The following is an 18,346-nucleotide window of genomic DNA, read 5'->3' as shown; positions in this document are numbered from 1 at the left end:
AAAATCGGACGACTATATGATATAGCTGCCATAGGAACAGTCGAGAAATAAATAGGAAAAAAAATTATAGTTTCGTTGTTTTTCAACGTATGTTTATCTACTCTGAGATATAAGCTTTTTTTATTATTCTAGAATTATGGTATAGATTTCATAAAAATCGGACAACTATATCATATAGCTGCCATATAAACCAATCGGTAGATGTAGAGAAAATGTAAAACTGGGAATGTAAAACTGTAACTGTCAAACTGTAAACATAATAAGTATAGGTAACATGTAATGAAACTCTGTTTTGTGAGTGTTTTCAGCATTTAAATCTATAATATAAACCTCAAAACCAATCTGCAAAACTTCGGCGTGCCGAAGTTAGCTTCCTTTCTTGTTTTTTTTTTTCATTTTATTATTTTCACTTGTTCAGATCTCTGGGGATATTGATGTTATTGTTGTTATTGCTAGTTCAGTGCTTTTGGTTAAGCTGAACTTTATTTATCTCCGCTTATCTTTTTTTTTACACTCAAAATTTGGCTTTGCATCCATCATCTTTCACTTGAATATTGGATTCAGAAAAAAAAATTAAAAAATAATAAATGAAAGGATAAGATGAACTCAAAAGAAAACGCAAAATAATAAAAATAATAATAAAGAAGAAACTAAACAAAAAATACAAAATAATAATTTTGAAAATTAATAAAAATATAAAATAATAACTTTGAAAATAAAGGAAAATAAAGAATAAAGAAAATTAAAAACTTAAAATAAATCAGGAACAAAATAATATGAATGCAAATCCGGGGAAGGATTTCTCGCCCTGTAGCGCGGAGTTGAAACGGTGCGTGGGTCTGCTTGGTACACGGCAAAAAAATAAAGTTATGTTGAAACCGCGTGGTTTTCAGCCGAAGGGTTTCGGCGATGCCAACACGTTTTTTCGCTCACTGCATCCACTATTTTTCGGCACCGATTTTAATACGATTTTCGCGTGATAGGTTTCCCCTTCTTCGGGCACTGAAGTTGTTGGGGATGAGGCTCGTTTTTTTGGCTGCTACAGGTTTTTTTGTCTATGTATGATGGGCTGAGCAAGCTGGCTACAGCGGCGGCTGATCTTCTAAGATCAACTGATGACTTGGGTGGGCCTCTTTATTGAGTTGTTGCTCAATTAAACAAGGATTGATGATGTTATTTTTGGCAACATAATATTTGCTGCCAGATCTACGTAATGAAACGTAAAAAATTAGGAAAACTATTGACAATTCCCCTTTTTTTGTAAAAATAATTACCCAAAAAGGCCTGGCACGAATACAGGAATGATATTTCTCCTTTCTTCGTATGGATGGCTGGCGGATGGGTATTTTAAGGCACTTTAATTAACTTAACCTCGTTGGGTTGTTTTTTTTTTTAAATTTTGAGCTGCACTCACTTCAGCCTCTTCGGCGAGTCACGATATTAAAGAGGATATTTATAAAATATTCTTGGGCAGATTTATTTTACCTACTTTTATAAACCTGAAGTAACAAGCACCACTACAAAGCCTCCCGGGCAAAATCACACTTGGCCTTGAAGACAAGTGGGATACACGCAGTCACGATATCTTTGATATCTTTGGCGTGGTATTTGCCAATTATATTACCCTGGAGATCTTCCAACTCGTAATATGTGTTTCCCAACACTCGCCTAATCCGTGATTTAACGAATGTAGGGGCTAATTTAGCGTTAAATCCTTTGACGAAATTGCTCTGTTGAAAGTTTCGGCAGAACACCTCCTGACCTACTTTAAAGAACACCTCACGACCCCTTAAATTATACGATTTCTCGTTTCGATCGTGTTGGGTTTGAATGACCTGTTTAGCTTTTGCTCGCATAAGATCCAAAAAGACGTCTTTACTAAATTGAATGGTACGATTCTCCAGAAGATTTAAATTTCTCAACAACTTGTACGACGAACCATCAGTTATCATATGCTGACCAAAAACTAGTCGGTATGGGGTAGAATTTAAGGCAGTATGTATACTAGATCGCAAGGAACAACAAATTTTACTTAAATGTTCATCCCAATTGGTTTGGTTTGGATGAATATACGCCTTAATACCTGAGATAACCGACCTGTTCACACGTTCAGAAGAATTTCCTTGTGGGGAATAGGCGTTAGTATAGGCGTGAGATACCTGATCTAAATTGAACTCCGTTATCGGAAATCAACTTTTCCGGTACACCGAAGCAATGAAAAAGGTCCTGTTCCAAAAATGGCAAAATAGCATAAACTGTACATTTTTTTACAGCTTTCAGGAAAGAAAATTTTGTGCCATTATCTAAAACTATAAAGATTCCTATGTTGCCAGATTTTGACCGCGGGTAGGGGCCCAAAAAGTCAACATATAGGGTCTGAAAGAACCGATCACTTTCCTCTGATTTCTGTAAGGGAGGTCTTAACGGTTTGTTTGAACTTTTTGTGCACTTACAAATTTCACAGTCATTTATAACATATAAACTCTTACGTCCTTTACTAAGTTAGACCAATAGTAATACCAGATGAAGTCGTTCTAAAGTTTTGTTTATGCCACAATGTGACGATAATGAGTCATCATGAGCAATTCGCAAAGCTACGGCCACTAACTCCAGGGGAAGCCACAGTTTCCAAACAAGGTCATCGACTAATCTGTCACCAGAAGCATGCTCTGTTCGACGATATATGTAGCCATCGATGACTTTGACATCAGGAATACGATCGGAATTTTCCCTAATTTTATACCGCAGGACTCTGTATGCCTCAGATTGAAAATGTGAAGACTGTATATCAATAAACTTGTTGCTGTCTAGTTCCGATAAATCTTCTGTATGCGTTCGGGATAAGGCATCTGGAACGATATTCTTACTACCCTTACGATGCTGAATAGTAAACCGGTAGCCCTGTAATTTTAAGGCCCATCTAGCTAGTCGACTACTAAGGTCAGATTGACATAAGCCATTTTAATGCATGGTCAGTTATCACAGTAAAAGCATGACCTTCGACATAAGCACGAAATTTCTTAATACTCAACACCGCTGCCAGGCACTCTTTCTCGGTAACAGAGCAATTCCTTTGGCACCGATTAAGCTTGCGGGACATGTACGCTACAGAAACCTCATTACCTTTAGGATCAATTTGCATAAGCACTGCCCCAACTCCGGTGTGACTTGCATCACAATGCAGGTAAAAGGGCTCATTGAAATTGGAAGTATGAAGTACTGGAGCCTTGCACATTTCGTTTTTAAGTAATTGGAAGGCATCCTCAGCTTATATGGAACTAATTTTAAATATTCATTGAATCTATTGTTCATTGTATTCTTTAATTTCGGTTTAAAGCGTTTTCATGAGGACATTTTATTGGATTTATTAAACGAATTAAACCGCTTTTTTGGTTTGATTATCTACTACTATTTTCTGTCAAAAAAATAAAGAATAAAGAAAATTAAAAACTTAAAATAAATCAGGAACAAAATAATATGAATGCAAATCCGGGGAAGGATTTCTCGCCCTGTAGCGCGGAGTTGAAACGGTGCGTGGGTCTGCTTGGTACACGGCAAAAAAATAAAGTTATGTTGAAACCGCGTGGTTTTCAGCCGAAGGGTTTCGGCGATGCCAACACGTTTTTTCGCTCACTGCATCCACTATTTTTCGGCACCGATTTTAATACGATTTTCGCGTGATAGGTTTCCCCTTCTTCGGGCACTGAAGTTGTTGGGGATGAGGCTCGTTTTTTTGGCTGCTACAGGTTTTTTTGTCTATGTATGATGGGCTGAGCAAGCTGGCTACAGCGGCGGCTGATCTTCTAAGATCAACTGATGACTTGGGTGGGCCTCTTTATTGAGTTGTTGCTCAATTAAACAAGGATTGATGATGTTATTTTTGGCAACATAATATTTGCTGCCAGATCTACGTAATGAAACGTAAAAAATTAGGAAAACTATTGACAATTCCCCTTTTTTTGAAAAAATAATTACCCAAAAAGGCCTGGCACGAATACAGGAATGATATTTCTCCTTTCTTCGTATGGATGGCTGGCGGATGGGTATTTTAAGGCACTTTAATTAACTTAACCTCGTTGGGTTGTTTTTTTTTTTTTTAAATTTTGAGCTGCACTCACTTCAGCCTCTTCGGCGAGTCACGATATTAAAGAGGATATTTATAAAATATTCTTGGGCAGATTTATTTTACCTACTTTTATAAACCTGAAGTAACAAGCACCACTACAAAGCCTCCCGGGCAAAATCACACTTGGCCTTGAAGACAAGTGGGATACACGCAGTCACGATATCTTTGATATCTTTGGCGTGGTATTTGCCAATTATATTACCCTGGAGATCTTCCAACTCGTAATATGTGTTTCCCAACACTCGCCTAATCCGTGATTTAACGAATGTAGGGGCTAATTTAGCGTTAAATCCTTTGACGAAATTGCTCTGTTGAAAGTTTCGGCAGAACACCTCCTGACCTACTTTAAAGAACACCTCACGACCCCTTAAATTATACGATTTCTCGTTTCGATCGTGTTGGGTTTGAATGACCTGTTTAGCTTTTGCTCGCATAAGATCCAAAAAGACGTCTTTACTAAATTGAATGGTACGATTCTCCAGAAGATTTAAATTTCTCAACAACTTGTACGACGAACCATCAGTTATCATATGCTGACCAAAAACTAGTCGGTATGGGGTAGAATTTAAGGCAGTATGTATACTAGATCGCAAGGAACAACAAATTTTACTTAAATGTTCATCCCAATTGGTTTGGTTTGGATGAATATACGCCTTAATACCTGAGATAACCGACCTGTTCACACGTTCAGAAGAATTTCCTTGTGGGGAATAGGCGTTAGTATAGGCGTGAGATACCTGATCTAAATTGAACTCCGTTATCGGAAATCAACTTTTCCGGTACACCGAAGCAATGAAAAAGGTCCTGTTCCAAAAATGGCAAAATAGCATAAACTGTACATTTTTTTACAGCTTTCAGGAAAGAAAATTTTGTGCCATTATCTAAAACTATAAAGATTCCTATGTTGCCAGATTTTGACCGCGGGTAGGGGCCCAAAAAGTCAACATATAGGGTCTGAAAGAACCGATCACTTTCCTCTGATTTCTGTAAGGGAGGTCTTAACGGTTTGTTTGAACTTTTTGTGCACTTACAAATTTCACAGTCATTTATAACATATAAACTCTTACGTCCTTTACTAAGTTAGACCAATAGTAATACCAGACGAAGTCGTTCTAAAGTTTTGTTTATGCCACAATGTGACGATAATGAGTCATCATGAGCAATTCGCAAAGCTACGGCCACTAACTCCATGGGAAGCCACAGTTTCCAAACAAGGTCATCGACTAATCTGTCACCAGAAGCATGCTCTGTTCGACGATATATGTAGCCATCGATGACTTTGACATCAGGAATACGATCGGAATTTTCCCTAATTTTATACCGCAGGACTCTGTATGCCTCAGATTGAAAATGTGAAGACTGTATATCAATAAACTTGTTGCTGTCTAGTTCCGATAAATCTTCTGTATGCGTTCGGGATAAGGCATCTGGAACGATATTCTTACTACCCTTACGATGCTGAATAGTAAACCGGTAGCCCTGTAATTTTAAGGCCCATCTAGCTAGTCGACTACTAAGGTCAGATTGACATAAGCCATTTTAATGCATGGTCAGTTATCACAGTAAAAGCATGACCTTCGACATAAGCACGAAATTTCTTAATACTCAACACCGCTGCCAGGCACTCTTTCTCGGTAACAGAGCAATTCCTTTGGCACCGATTAAGCTTGCGGGACATGTACGCTACAGAAACCTCATTACCTTCAGGATCAATTTGCATAAGCACTGCCCCAACTCCGGTGTGACTTGCATCACAATGCAGGTAAAAGGGCTCATTGAAATTGGAAGTATGAAGTACTGGAGCCTTGCACATTTCGTTTTTAAGTAATTGGAAGGCATCCTCAGCTTATATGGAACTAATTTTAAATATTCATTGAATCTATTGTTCATTGTATTCTTTAATTTCGGTTTAAAGCGTTTTCATGAGGACATTTTATTGGATTTATTAAACGAATAAAACCGCTTTTTTGGTTTGATTATCTACTACTATTTTCTGTCAAAATTCAAATAAGTCAAGGCAACCTATAGAATGCGAGTAAATATGTATCTTTTTATATATAATATAAGTTTAGATTTTTTACTCGCATTCTATAGGTTGCCTTGACTTATTTGAATTTTGACAGAAAATAGTAGTAGATAATCAAACCAAAAAAGCGGTTTTATTCGTTTAATAAATCCAATAAAATGTCCTCATGAAAACGCTTTAAACCGAAATTAAAGAATACAATGAACAATAGATTCAATGAATATTAAAAATTAGTTCCATATAAGATTTAATTCTCAGAATTGTTTTTTCATTACAGAAAAGTTGAAAATTTTGGGAGTTTCAACTTTGGCGTCGAATTCCAAAGACATGGGCAATGGTCCACGATTGGGACTATTTTTTAGTAGTGCCGTGATGTATTGAGAGTAGGTCCTACCGAAAATAATAAAGGTAAGTCCAATTATATAGGCCACGTAATTCAAAATGTCGGCAAACATCGGTTTTTTGTATTCTTAGGTATACCGCGGAACCTGTAGGTGATGGGAAATAATTTTGTATGGGACTTTTACTCAGGAGCACCCAAATATCATGGAAAACTTGAAATGGATCGTGGAAATTTTTGGCTGTGTACCTGTGTAATTAACAATGGCAGTGATTTTATCTGCATCCATAGCTATCTTTCCGTTACCTACTACATGACCCAAATAACTAACTTCTTTTACACAGAAATGCCTTTTTCCCACATTTATAGTTAAACCGGCTTTAAACAGCGGAAACGAGATATCCTTTAACACTTCCACATGTCTTTCAAATGTCTCAGAAATTATTAACAGGTCATCTAAATAAACAAAGACTTCGTTTTTCAATGAGATCGGAATAGTTCGGTCCATTAATTTGGACATCGTCGCAAGGGCATTGGTCAGACCAAAAGGCATTACTGTAAATTGATACAGAGACCGCCCAGGCATGGTAAAGGCCGTCTTGTCGCGAGACCCGGGATCCAATGGTATTTGCCAATATGCGTCTTTTAAGTCGGGACTCATTATGAACTCGACCTTCGGGAGTCGGCTAAGAATACTATCGATGAGCGGCATCGGATAGGCGTCCTTTTTGGTCACCTCGTTCACTTGTCGACAGTCTATCCATAGCCGCACCTTGCCAGGTTTGCGGACGAGCACAACCGGAGAAGACCAGGAACGTTCCGATTCTTCAATCACACCTTGTGCAAGCATGCGATCCAATTCCTTAAACAATAACTTTTCAATAGCTGGAGACACGGCATAGTGTGGCATTGCCAACATCGATTTTATGGGATAGAAGATGGGTTTTACCTAGTCCTTTTTCAGTGAAGGAAGGGAACATACGGATTACTTCTTTTAATACCATCTCCTGTGTATCTGAAATAGCTCTACGATCGCTACTGTCTAATTCTTCAATATTAGTAACATTATGAGCTGGAGCTAGTTTAGATGGAAGTAGCTCAAACTTCGTCCAAAAATCAATGCCCAGGTACAATGACTGTATAAATGATGGAATAATATAAAATTTGATTAGCTTTGTTTGTCCATCAAACTGAACATTTGTGTTTACTTTTCCGACGATATTTTGCTGTTTACCATCTGCAGTTCGAACGGAAGACGAAAAGTTTTTAAAAGGTACTTGATCACGGATCAAGTCTGCTGCAAGGTTTCCACCAATGCAGCTAACGGTCGCACCTGTGTCCATTAGACCGGACACAGTTCTACACAAAAGAAATACTTTGGCATATGGACGCTGATCAGGCGCGATAATAGCTGATATCAACCTCTGTTTTTCCATACTGCATTGGTGGTAGATTTTTTTGATTCGTAATTTTGACCGAACTTTTCTTTTATTTGGGCGACTAATGTTAGTTGTTACCTTGAAAGTACGTTTGTGTAAAGGAATGCCAGGGATATGTGAAAAGTCTGGGATACTTGATGAATATATGATTGTGGACTTTAATCTGTATTCGTCGCTTTCGACGGCTCTTGTCTGCGTGCACCGTTCTGTGGTGCTTGACTACATTTTGGGCACGCCGTATTGTAGACGTTTACTAGACCACAGCCCCAGCAAAAGAGACGACTTTCTTTTGGGCATTGTTTATGCGAATGTCCACTTTTGCCACAGTTCCAGCACGTCACATTCGTTGCCGAAATTTCTGGTTCATCACATTCGGATTCCTCAGATTCTTGTGTTTCAATTTGAACTTCGTAAACATGTCGACGAGGATCTGGTCGTGGTTTAAAGGCATCTTGTTTTGCCACTGACTGCATAAACGACTCGCGAGTACGAACCACCTATCGAAGTTCCGCCGTGCTGATTATTTGCTGATACAGTAACTCGTGCTGTATTTCGGGAAGTAAGTTTAAACGGACGGATTGTAGCATGGCTGAATCGGTCAATGGAGCAGTTAGCTTATCAGCCAATCTAAGGATGGACTCGTAAAATTCGTCGAATGATTATCCCATTCTTTGCTTGCGACGATCTATAGACCCTCGAATGCTTAGATCCGTTTGATCCTCCTTAAATTGGATGAGCAACGCTTGGCATAAAGGCGCCCATTCTACCTTTTCCACGCTTTTGTGATACCGCCAATACCACTCATTTGCAGTACCTTCAAACACCGTACTTATTTGCCCCGTCAATAACTCAAAATTTCCATTTAAGGTTTGATTGGTTAGGGCTTCAATGCGATATAGAAAGCTTTCTACGCTCATGCCTGACCTTCCTGTAAACTTAAGCTTCCAATTTCCTATAATTTGACTGACGCGCTCAGGTCGCAGATCTGTGCCTGAGAAGGAAGACCTAGATTGGTTAAGCAGATGACTTTCAAGTGCACTAGAACCACTCTGTTTAGCAAGTTCCTTATTACATTGAAGTGTATTGGGACCACTAGGTACAAAACGATCCTGATTTTGAGTACCTGAGTACTCTTTGTGGCTATCTTTAGGAGACAATGCGGACATAAGATTCTGAAATTGTGCTTGCAAGGTCAGCGACAAAATCTCAGCTTTTCGTAATGATGCCTCAGTCATGGATTTGGTCAAAGCCTCTTGCATTGTTTTCAAAGATTCGGATGAACTTTCTACATTTTCCATGATGTTTTCCTGATCTTCGTTTTCCAAAGCCTCATTAATATTTGGATTGCTTCTTTCGACTGAGTGTCTGGGTGCTGTTTGTTCACTCTGATTTAAATCTGTGTTGACGGTCAAACTCAAAGCAGTCTCTAATGGAGACCTACAGACAGGATATATTTGCCTATTGGCTACCTTACTATTGAAACAAGCCCAATGAAAAGTATGATTGCAATTAGTAGACAACAGCTGTGCAGTATATGCAATTTCTCGGAGACAAAGGTAACATTCAACATTTCCTGTTAACTCTATGTTGCTTGGTGGATTCATTATCGTTTTTTTTTTTTTATTATTTTCATTTTTTTTTTTTATTAATAAAGTTATTGTAAATGTAAGATGGGTATTTCCCTCTTGTGTTACGTTTATTATAATAATTTTTCGGATATTATATGTTTCTAAAAATGTGCAAGTCTTCTTTCCTATTATCTGCTTCTTCCGTTTTCTTTTCAACTTTTGTTACTTTCACTGCTTCTATATCTGCTTAATTTCAACTGTAACTGCTGAACTCCCAAAACACAAAGAATAATTCTCTCTCTGTTCCTGCTTAGCTGCTGTCAGCTGTAACTGCTGAACTCCCAAAACACAAAGAATAATTCTCTCTCTGTTCCTGCTTAGCTGCTGTCAGTTCCAAGCTCTCGGCCTGCTTCGATCCCTTTCCTTTTTACATAAATATATATTATTTTCTAATGGTTAGAGAGTTTTGTAAAGACAGATAGTTTTTCGAACATAAATTCTATCCGGAAACCATGATTAACTTCCATGAACAACGATCACCTAGTGAATTAATTTTAAAGGAATTGAGAAGTATATAGGAATTTTACAAAAATACTCAACGATTTTTCTCTCTGTCGATTCCAACCTTTTATCGGTATGAAGTAGGGCGATTGAATTCCACTCGGTACGACGCAGAATTACTCCACATATCGAATATCCAGAAAACTTCACAACCAAAATTGTGTTTCAAATAGATTGCTAGCGGCTGTAAATATAGTCAGAATATAAACATTTTCACCTAGTACTTATATGAGTGGGAATTTTCTGATGTTTTGGATAACCTTGGCAATAACTTTTGTAAATAATATTAGCTTTATTTTATCCACAGGCTTCCTATTAGAAAAGTTTTGGGAATTGGAACAGGGCACGCCTAGTTGATTTAAGTCAGATGTTGATGACTGAAGATATGGGTTTAATATTTTTCTGGGGCCTTGCCGGAAAATCGGGAAGTCTCGGAAAAGCTTCGGAGAACCTCGGCCATCCCCGATCTGCGTCGGGCCCCATATTGGGCGCCAAATTAATACTGTAGCATATATCGTTTAAAAGGATTATTCGTATGATGTCAGATGTTAGTGTAAATCGAGTTGGGAAACACGCGCTTGTTCCGGCTCATCTTCGTCGGCATTATGGGTGAGGGTCAAGGGAAGATACTCTTTTACGTGCTCACAAAAGTATGCTAGCATTAATTAATTTTCGCGTGTTATAATTAGAAAGGGAAATGAGGGTAACAGCCTTTCAACTAGCCACGAAAGAAAAATAAGAACAAGAGAAAAAGGTAATAGAGGGATTAGAACAGGATGGGTGAGAAAATTCCTTTAGCGACATTACGACACACTAAGATGTTTGCTAGTGGCCGTATACCCCACCCTACCATAATCACTATATTGCAGTATAACTCCCTTTTTGGTAGTGATCCCATGTGGTCGCTAAAGTGATTAAATGGTTTTCGTTGTTACACTTCTGTATCCCATGATTTCCGGAATACTCAAGGTTTAGTTCGATTTCATAATATTACCGTTTATTTTAAACATATTTGTTGTTTTGGGATATGAAACAGTTTTTAGTTGTATTTGTTTGTTTTAAAAGAATTTAATGTTACTTTAATGCATTTAACTTTAATTATTATTTCATTATCAAATTGCGTTCTTTCTTCATTTTATTTCGCTCACTTTTATAAATTCAATGATTATTCACTATTTTAATATATTCAATAGCTCTGTTTAAATTCATAGTATTCAAAAGAATTAAGATGTGGCTGCTAAGGGGGTAATTATTCAAGAAAATATAATATAAAGAATTTTTAAAGTATAAATGTATATATTCATGTATGTGTTTTGTTTTTTAAATGTTTGTTTCTTCAGCTTCAATAATCGTTGTCGCGTCGTTGGATAAATACGTCTTACTCTCGTCTTCCCTTGTGCAGAACTCTTTGTTACTCGCTCGGCAGAGGTCTTTTTGTACTGCCCGTCTTCTCTCGGGACGGGGCCACTCGTACTGCTCGTCGTTGCTCAGGACAGGGCCTCTCCCTGTTCATCGTTGCTCAGGACAGGGCCTCTCCCTGTTATTCGTTGCTAAGGACAGGGCCTCTCCCTGTTCATCGTTGCTCAGGACAGGGCCTCTCCCTGTTCGTCGTTGCTCGGGACAGGGCCTCTCCCTGTTCGTCGTTGCTTGGGACAGGGCCTCTCCCTGTTCGTCGTTACTCGGGACAGGGCCTCGCCCTGTTCGTCTTCTTCGGCACGGGGCCTCTCCCTACCGATCGTCGTCTTTTTCGCGTCGTCGTCTTTTTGCGTCGTTGCCGATTTTCTTCCTTGGATCGTCTTCTCGTTCTCGTTGTCCAGGGCGTCGTCAATATTCGTGTGGTAGGAAGTGATAATGTGAAATCACTCCCACATTCATTCTCAAAAAAAAAAAAATTATTTATAGAGCATGTATGTATCAATAATAATAATTGTTCAGGTCTGGAGCTTTCGTTTCCCCCCCGCGCGACTCCGAAGCGCTCCTGCTTCTGCAAAGCTCCTCAGCGCGCTCTCGCTCTCAGCTTGCGCTCTTGCGCAGCTTGCTCTCTCGCTCTTCTAGCGGAGGCTTTCGACTCTGGGCGATCGGCGGGTCTAATCTCTCACTCCAACTTGTACATTATTAATTCCTATACTAAAGCCAAATAAAGAGGACCACGTCCACGGTCGTTTACCATGGAAAATAACCACGCCCCCGGGCCTCCTACTTTCGTGCGATATTCTTTTTGGTGGTGACTTTTTCTTTGGTGTTTACGACTGCGGCGCGGGAATGATTTTCTTTAATAATAATTCGTGCTCATCCTACGGAACGAAACCAGCAAGTTTCCCCCCAGCCGAACAATAATATAATCAAATTATTTATATAAATATTAAATTAAAGGTTTAAGAAACTACAGTAATTAAAGAACAAACAAGAAAGGAAGCTAACTTCGGCACGCCGAAGTTTGTATACCCTTGCAGATATTATTTCATTGCATTTTATCTATACTTATTATGTTGAGAGTTTGACAGTTACAGTTTTACATTCCCAGTTTTACATTTTCCCTACACCTACCGATCGGTTTATATGGCAGCTATATGATATAGTTGTCCGATTTTCATAAAATTTATACCAAAATTCTGAATTAATAAAATAAGCTTATATCTCAGAGTAGATAAAAATAGTTTGAAAAACAACGAAGTTATAATTTTTTTTCTATTAATTTCCTGATCGTTCCTATGGCAGCTATATGATATAGTCGTCCGATTTTCATAAAATTTTTACCAAAATTCAGAAATAATATAAAATAAAAAATCATATGTAAAAAATAGTGCACATATGTTGAAAAACAGTTAAGTTTTAATTTTTTTTCTAAAAATTTATCGAACATTTGTATGGCAGCTATATGATATAGTCGTCCGATCCGGCCCGTTCCGACATATATAGCAGTGAGAGCATATAGAAGACTATATGCAAAGTTTCATTCAGATAGCTTTAAAACTGAGGGACTAGTTTGCGTAGAAACAGACAGACAGACAGACAGACAGACGGACAGACGGACAGACGGACAGACGGACAGACGGACATGGCTAGATCGACTCGGCTGTTGATGCTGATCAAGAATATATATACTTTATAGGGTCGGAAACGTCTCCTTCACTGCGTTGCAAACTTCTGACTGAAATTATAATACCCTGCAAGGGTATCAAAATGTATAGCTAATAGTTTGCCTTCCATTATATAATGTTATTTTAGTTCATGAAAATAAAAAAAAATTAATTGTTAAGTATACCTAGTTAACTGCCCTGCTCTGTATGAATGTAAATTCGGTATACATTGCGGTAGGTCAGTAAAGCTCTGATCGGAAGGATGAGCAAAACAGCAGAACAAAGCTTAAGTACAGGTAGTCACCTGGGTAATGGTAGATAAGGGCGCATGGGCCAGAGAACAAAAATATATATATATTTTTTTTTTGGTTAACACTCACGTTGATTATGGTTCCATCGGTGAAAGATCTTTCGCCGACCTGTATGGCAGTCAAAGTGTGTTTGAATTGATGAAGATTACATTGGTTTAGTTTGATTTCATTTTTTTTTTTTCATTTTATTATTTTCACTTGTTCAGATCTCTGGGGATATTGATGTTATTGTTGTTATTGCTAGTTCAGTGCTTTTGGTTAAGCTGAACTTTATTTATCTCCGCTTATCTTTTTTTTTACACTCAAAATTTGGCTTTGCATCCATCATCTTTCACTTGAATATTGGATTCAGAAAAAAAAATTAAAAAATAATAAATGAAAGGATAAGATGAACTCAAAAGAAAACGCAAAATAATAAAAATAATAATAAAGAAGATACTAAACAAAAAATACAAAATAATAATTTTAAAAATTAATAAAAATATAAAATAATAACTTTGAAAATAAAGGAAAATAAAGAATAAAGAAAATTAAAAACTTAAAATAAATCAGGAACAAAATAATATGAATGCAAATCCGGGGAAGGATTTCTCGCCCTGTAGCGCGGAGTTGAAACGGTGCGTGGGTCTGCTTGGTACACGGCAAAAAAATAAAGTTATGTTGAAACCGCGTGGTTTTCAGCCGAAGGGTTTCGGCGATGCCAACACGTTTTTTTCTCTGACTGCATCCACTATTTTTCGGCACCGATTTTAATACGATTTTCGCGTGATAGGTTTCCCCTTCTTAGGGCACTGAAGTTGTTGGGGATGAGGCTCGTTTTTTTGGCTGCTACAGGTTGTTTTGTCTATGTATGATGGGCTGAGCAAGCTGGCCACAGCGGCGGCTGATCTAGGTGGCGCGGCCGGTAGTACAGGGTGGCCACTTCGGCGAGTCACGATATAAAATAGGATATTTATAAAATATTCTTGGGCAGATTTATTTTGCCTACTTTTATAAACCTGAAGGGACAAGTGCCACTACACTTGAAGAATTCTTCGGCCAGCCGGCCAGCAACTCCAGCGGCGGACCTTGTCACCTGCACCCTTTGGATTATCTGGAACTGCAAGGAACCACCCGTGGAGACATCAATTGCCAAAGGCAATTTACAATTGGGATAATCATTTATATTAATTTACATGATGAATTATCTTTTCCACTTTGGCCACTCGATTGCTATCATTGCGCAGTCGATTTCACGGAACACACGCTCCATCAAAGATTGATATTTTAACTTCTGACACCATGAATAAACCTGATTAGGCTATTAAAAGTAAAGACGTTCAGATTCAATTTATTTGCGTGTTGCCTTTATTCACAGTCAATACGGAAGTAGTTTTTCTAAGAATGGTATTCTTAACGCATACATGTCGATAGTTCTTACTTATTATTACAAAGTCTCCAAGATCTCTACTAAGAGTGATGGAAATCTGCTCATCTTGGTAAACTCCAGAGAAGTCGCCGATAAGTTCATCAAAGTTACCTCTTTGCCCGGTATTGGCGATGTTGAGTGCAAACTTCACCTATCACTGAAATTTGTTAATTTATTTATTGAATCTTCTCATTTATGAGACTAACAATAAGTGTATCAAATCTTACAATACTACCTAACTAGCAGTCATGAGACTGGTACAGAGTAAATGTCCGTGACTAGTTATGGCTGGTTTGGATGGTCATTACGTAGTAGGCGGCTTCTTCTGGAAACTCGTATCAAGTCTCTTGCTAAGGGATTTGGATGGGCGAAGAGTTTTTCATTGTATGACGCTTTTTGTTTTTCTATTTCGTTCTTAACTGCAAGAATGCCGAGATCCCTGTGGATGTGTTCATTGCGAATATACCATTGTGCCCCAGTGATAGTTCTCAGGATTTTTTATTGGGCGCGCTGTATGATGTCTAGATTGGTACTGCACGCGTTCCCCCAGAGCTGGGAGCCATACGTCCATATTGGCTTCAGTGTGAAGTTGTGGAGCAGGACCTTGTAGTCCAGACACATACGCGATCGACGCCCAGCTACGTTACCACGTTGACTTCGTGGATCTGCGTGCTGTTTAGGTAGAGCGAAGGGCATGTTTGTCTGTTAAGAGTGCACGTTATGTGCTTACAATTTTGATTATTTATTTTGATACGCCAATCAGATAGCCACTTCTCGACTACCTTAAGGTGGTTGGCGAGCTGGGTTGTTGCCCGGACTAGGCATCTGGAAGGGCTGAGGATCGCAGTATCGTCAGCGAAAGTGGATAGGGTTTAGCTGGTCGCTTGTGGGGATATCCGCTGTGTGTAGGACAAATAGGGTAGGCCCAAGTGCGCTTCCTTGTGGAGTTTAAGGTGAGTGGATTTTGTTCGAAGAGTTTCGGCGTAGGAGATGCCCTTGGGGACATTAGCCGACCAAAAGAAGATCTGGCTGCTTTGGCAAAAATTCATCTGGAGTAGTTTTTGAATTATAATACACATTTTGTGTATTTTGTTGGCGTGTAGCTGTCGCTCGTCGCATGCGACTCTCCAGCTCCTTGTAGACCGCACAGCCTCTTTTTTTTCTTTTTTAAATTCGTTTATTTAGAATTAAGAGGGGGGGGGCATGTACATAAGGGAAGGGTGGGGGTTAACATTAGAAGGGGGGCAGTTCACTCGCGCGGTACGGCCGCGAAGAATTGCTTCGCGCGGGCGCGGCTCCCAGACTAAGACTTCTCCTGATTCCTTCGCCTCTACTCGATCCTGAGCTTACCCATGGTCGCGGCGGCGAAGTTGGAGACTTCTTGCCAGTTTTCATCGCTCCTCAACATCTCTGAAACGAGGTTTTCCGCGCTAATGCTGGTATGTAGAAGGGACTCCACCGCGCGCCGCTCGCTCTCGAATTTAATACAGGAGAAGAGCGCGTGCTCAGCTGTCTCCTCAACGTCCTGGCCACATCGACTGCAGCCTCCACTCTCCTCGTGGCCGAACCTATGTACATAGGTAGCCCTTAAAGCACCTGTGGCCACTAAGCACCTGAGTCAGGAAGAAATTAACCTGTCCGTGTTTTCTCTTGGTCCACGTCTCCAGGCACGGAATTAGACGGTGCGTCCACCGGCCTTTTGTGGAGGCATCCCATCGTGATTGCCACGCGGTTAGCGTTGCCATTTCCGCCTCTGCTTTTGCCTCTTTTTGCTTTCTTCTCACGGGGCGACAGGGCTTGGCCGTGGACCGTCTTGAAGACTTCAGCCTGCTCCTTGGCCAGCAGATCTATCGGCGGGGTGCCAGCTATGACTAGTGTAGTGTGTAACGTTCAAGTTTGCCTGCTTTAGGAGGATCTGAGCTGCTGGGGCACGCTGTAGGTTTCCGGCTCTAGCTCGTCGGCTTTGGGGGTGGTGGTCTTGCTGACCCAGACCTCGGACACGGACTACACATCATTACTAACAAGACAAGAAATTGAGCGTGCTGCGACAAAAAAAAAATAAAAGCTAGAACTAAATCGGAAGATGTGATAAACAAAATTCGTTGAAGGAGAGAAGTTAGAGGAAAAGCAGAAGTTTAGAGAAAAGATAGAAGGACAGAGAGAAAATTAATTTGTTTGCGGAGACACAGATGTTGTTGTGCTCGCATGTTGCCCACCCTACCTACGATCACCTGCCGCTAGAGCATGGCTCTGGTGATTCCTTTTGATCCTTACGACCGTGGAGTCATCTTCGAGTCGGTAAAACACAGATATTTAAGCCATCATGATTTCATTAAACATTACGATTTAATATAAATTTAGTGATTAAGGCTAACATTATCTATAAATTCATTTAAAATCAGGCTAAGGAATGGATTATGTATACATATATGCTTAAAAATAATAAAAAAAAAAATATAATATCTTTTAATATATGTAGTTGTTTAATTTAATTTAATTTTTTTGTTTTGAACGCTACTCTGGTTCGCATTTTTTAAATGGCTAATTTAATTTGCTTCATTTTCTCGGAAAAATTCAATAATAATTAAAGTTTAATTTTTTCCTTTTAGCAGCCGTAGTTCCTTATTTAATTTCTTGAAATATTTTCTTCAAAGAAATTCATTATTTTTAATATGTAGTGATTTTCAATTCAACCTTAACTTTTAGCATAGTGTAGAAACGTATTTTATGTTCTTTTCCTCTTTGCTTTTGTTTAAACTTTTGATACACATCGTTTCCTTTTGCATTAACACTCACTCATTTTTCTTTTCCATCGACGAAGATCGATCTCCCTCGAAGTGAGCTGGAATTCAATGGTTGCAAGTTTCGTGGCATTAGTTTGAACAAAAGCGAAAAAAAGGGCTTTTCTTCCTACTCTAACCTTCACATTGAGCAAGAAAATAATACGAATTACTTAAATATAATTATTTAAAAATTTCTTTAACTATTTAAAAATTATTAATTCCTTTTATAAATTCATGCAGAAAGTTCTTCTCATCGTCATTGACTTCTAGTCGCAGCAAAAGTTTACAAAGGAAAACTCCATACGCAAGAGTTATGACACGCCATGTATAATATATAAGCTTTTGATAAGCTTTTGACTTTCATAGCGAACGGTCGTGTTTTTGTTTTGCGCTCCGAACTTTTTGTTGTTTTGCATTAAACCACCGGGGTCCTAATTTTAGATTGTTAAAATACAATTTGTAATTTTACCGTTTCGCTACGCGAGTGCAAGTGCATGTGGCTTTCAGTGTTTAATTAATATTTATATTATTAATCACCCTTAGTTTTTGTGTTTTTGCGTTTTCTTATCCCCTCTTTGTGTTGTCCCGTTTATTTGCTTCTAGAGGCACTTAGGCGGCTCAAGCTTTCGTTTGTTTTCTCTGCTCACCCACGCTTACGCTCCCGCTCTCTTGTTTTTGTTCGGTACTGCTTATCAGCGCACAGA

The 18,346-nt window shown here is 38.9% G+C and overlaps 1 protein-coding gene across 2 annotated transcripts in view; it reads left to right on the top strand.

The window, feature by feature from the left end:
* kl-3 (dynein heavy chain 8, axonemal kl-3) overlaps positions 1 to 18,346 on the top strand; it is a 654,155-nt gene that overhangs the window by 352,379 nt on the left and 283,430 nt on the right. The gene's annotated exons all lie outside the window — the stretch shown is intronic.

This window comes from Drosophila kikkawai, chromosome X (assembly GCF_030179895.1).
Source record: "Drosophila kikkawai strain 14028-0561.14 chromosome X, DkikHiC1v2, whole genome shotgun sequence".
Taxonomy (NCBI): Eukaryota; Metazoa; Arthropoda; class Insecta; order Diptera; family Drosophilidae; genus Drosophila; species Drosophila kikkawai.
The sequence above is the reverse complement of the archived record's forward strand: the minus strand, read 5'-3'. Positions and strand labels throughout refer to the sequence as shown.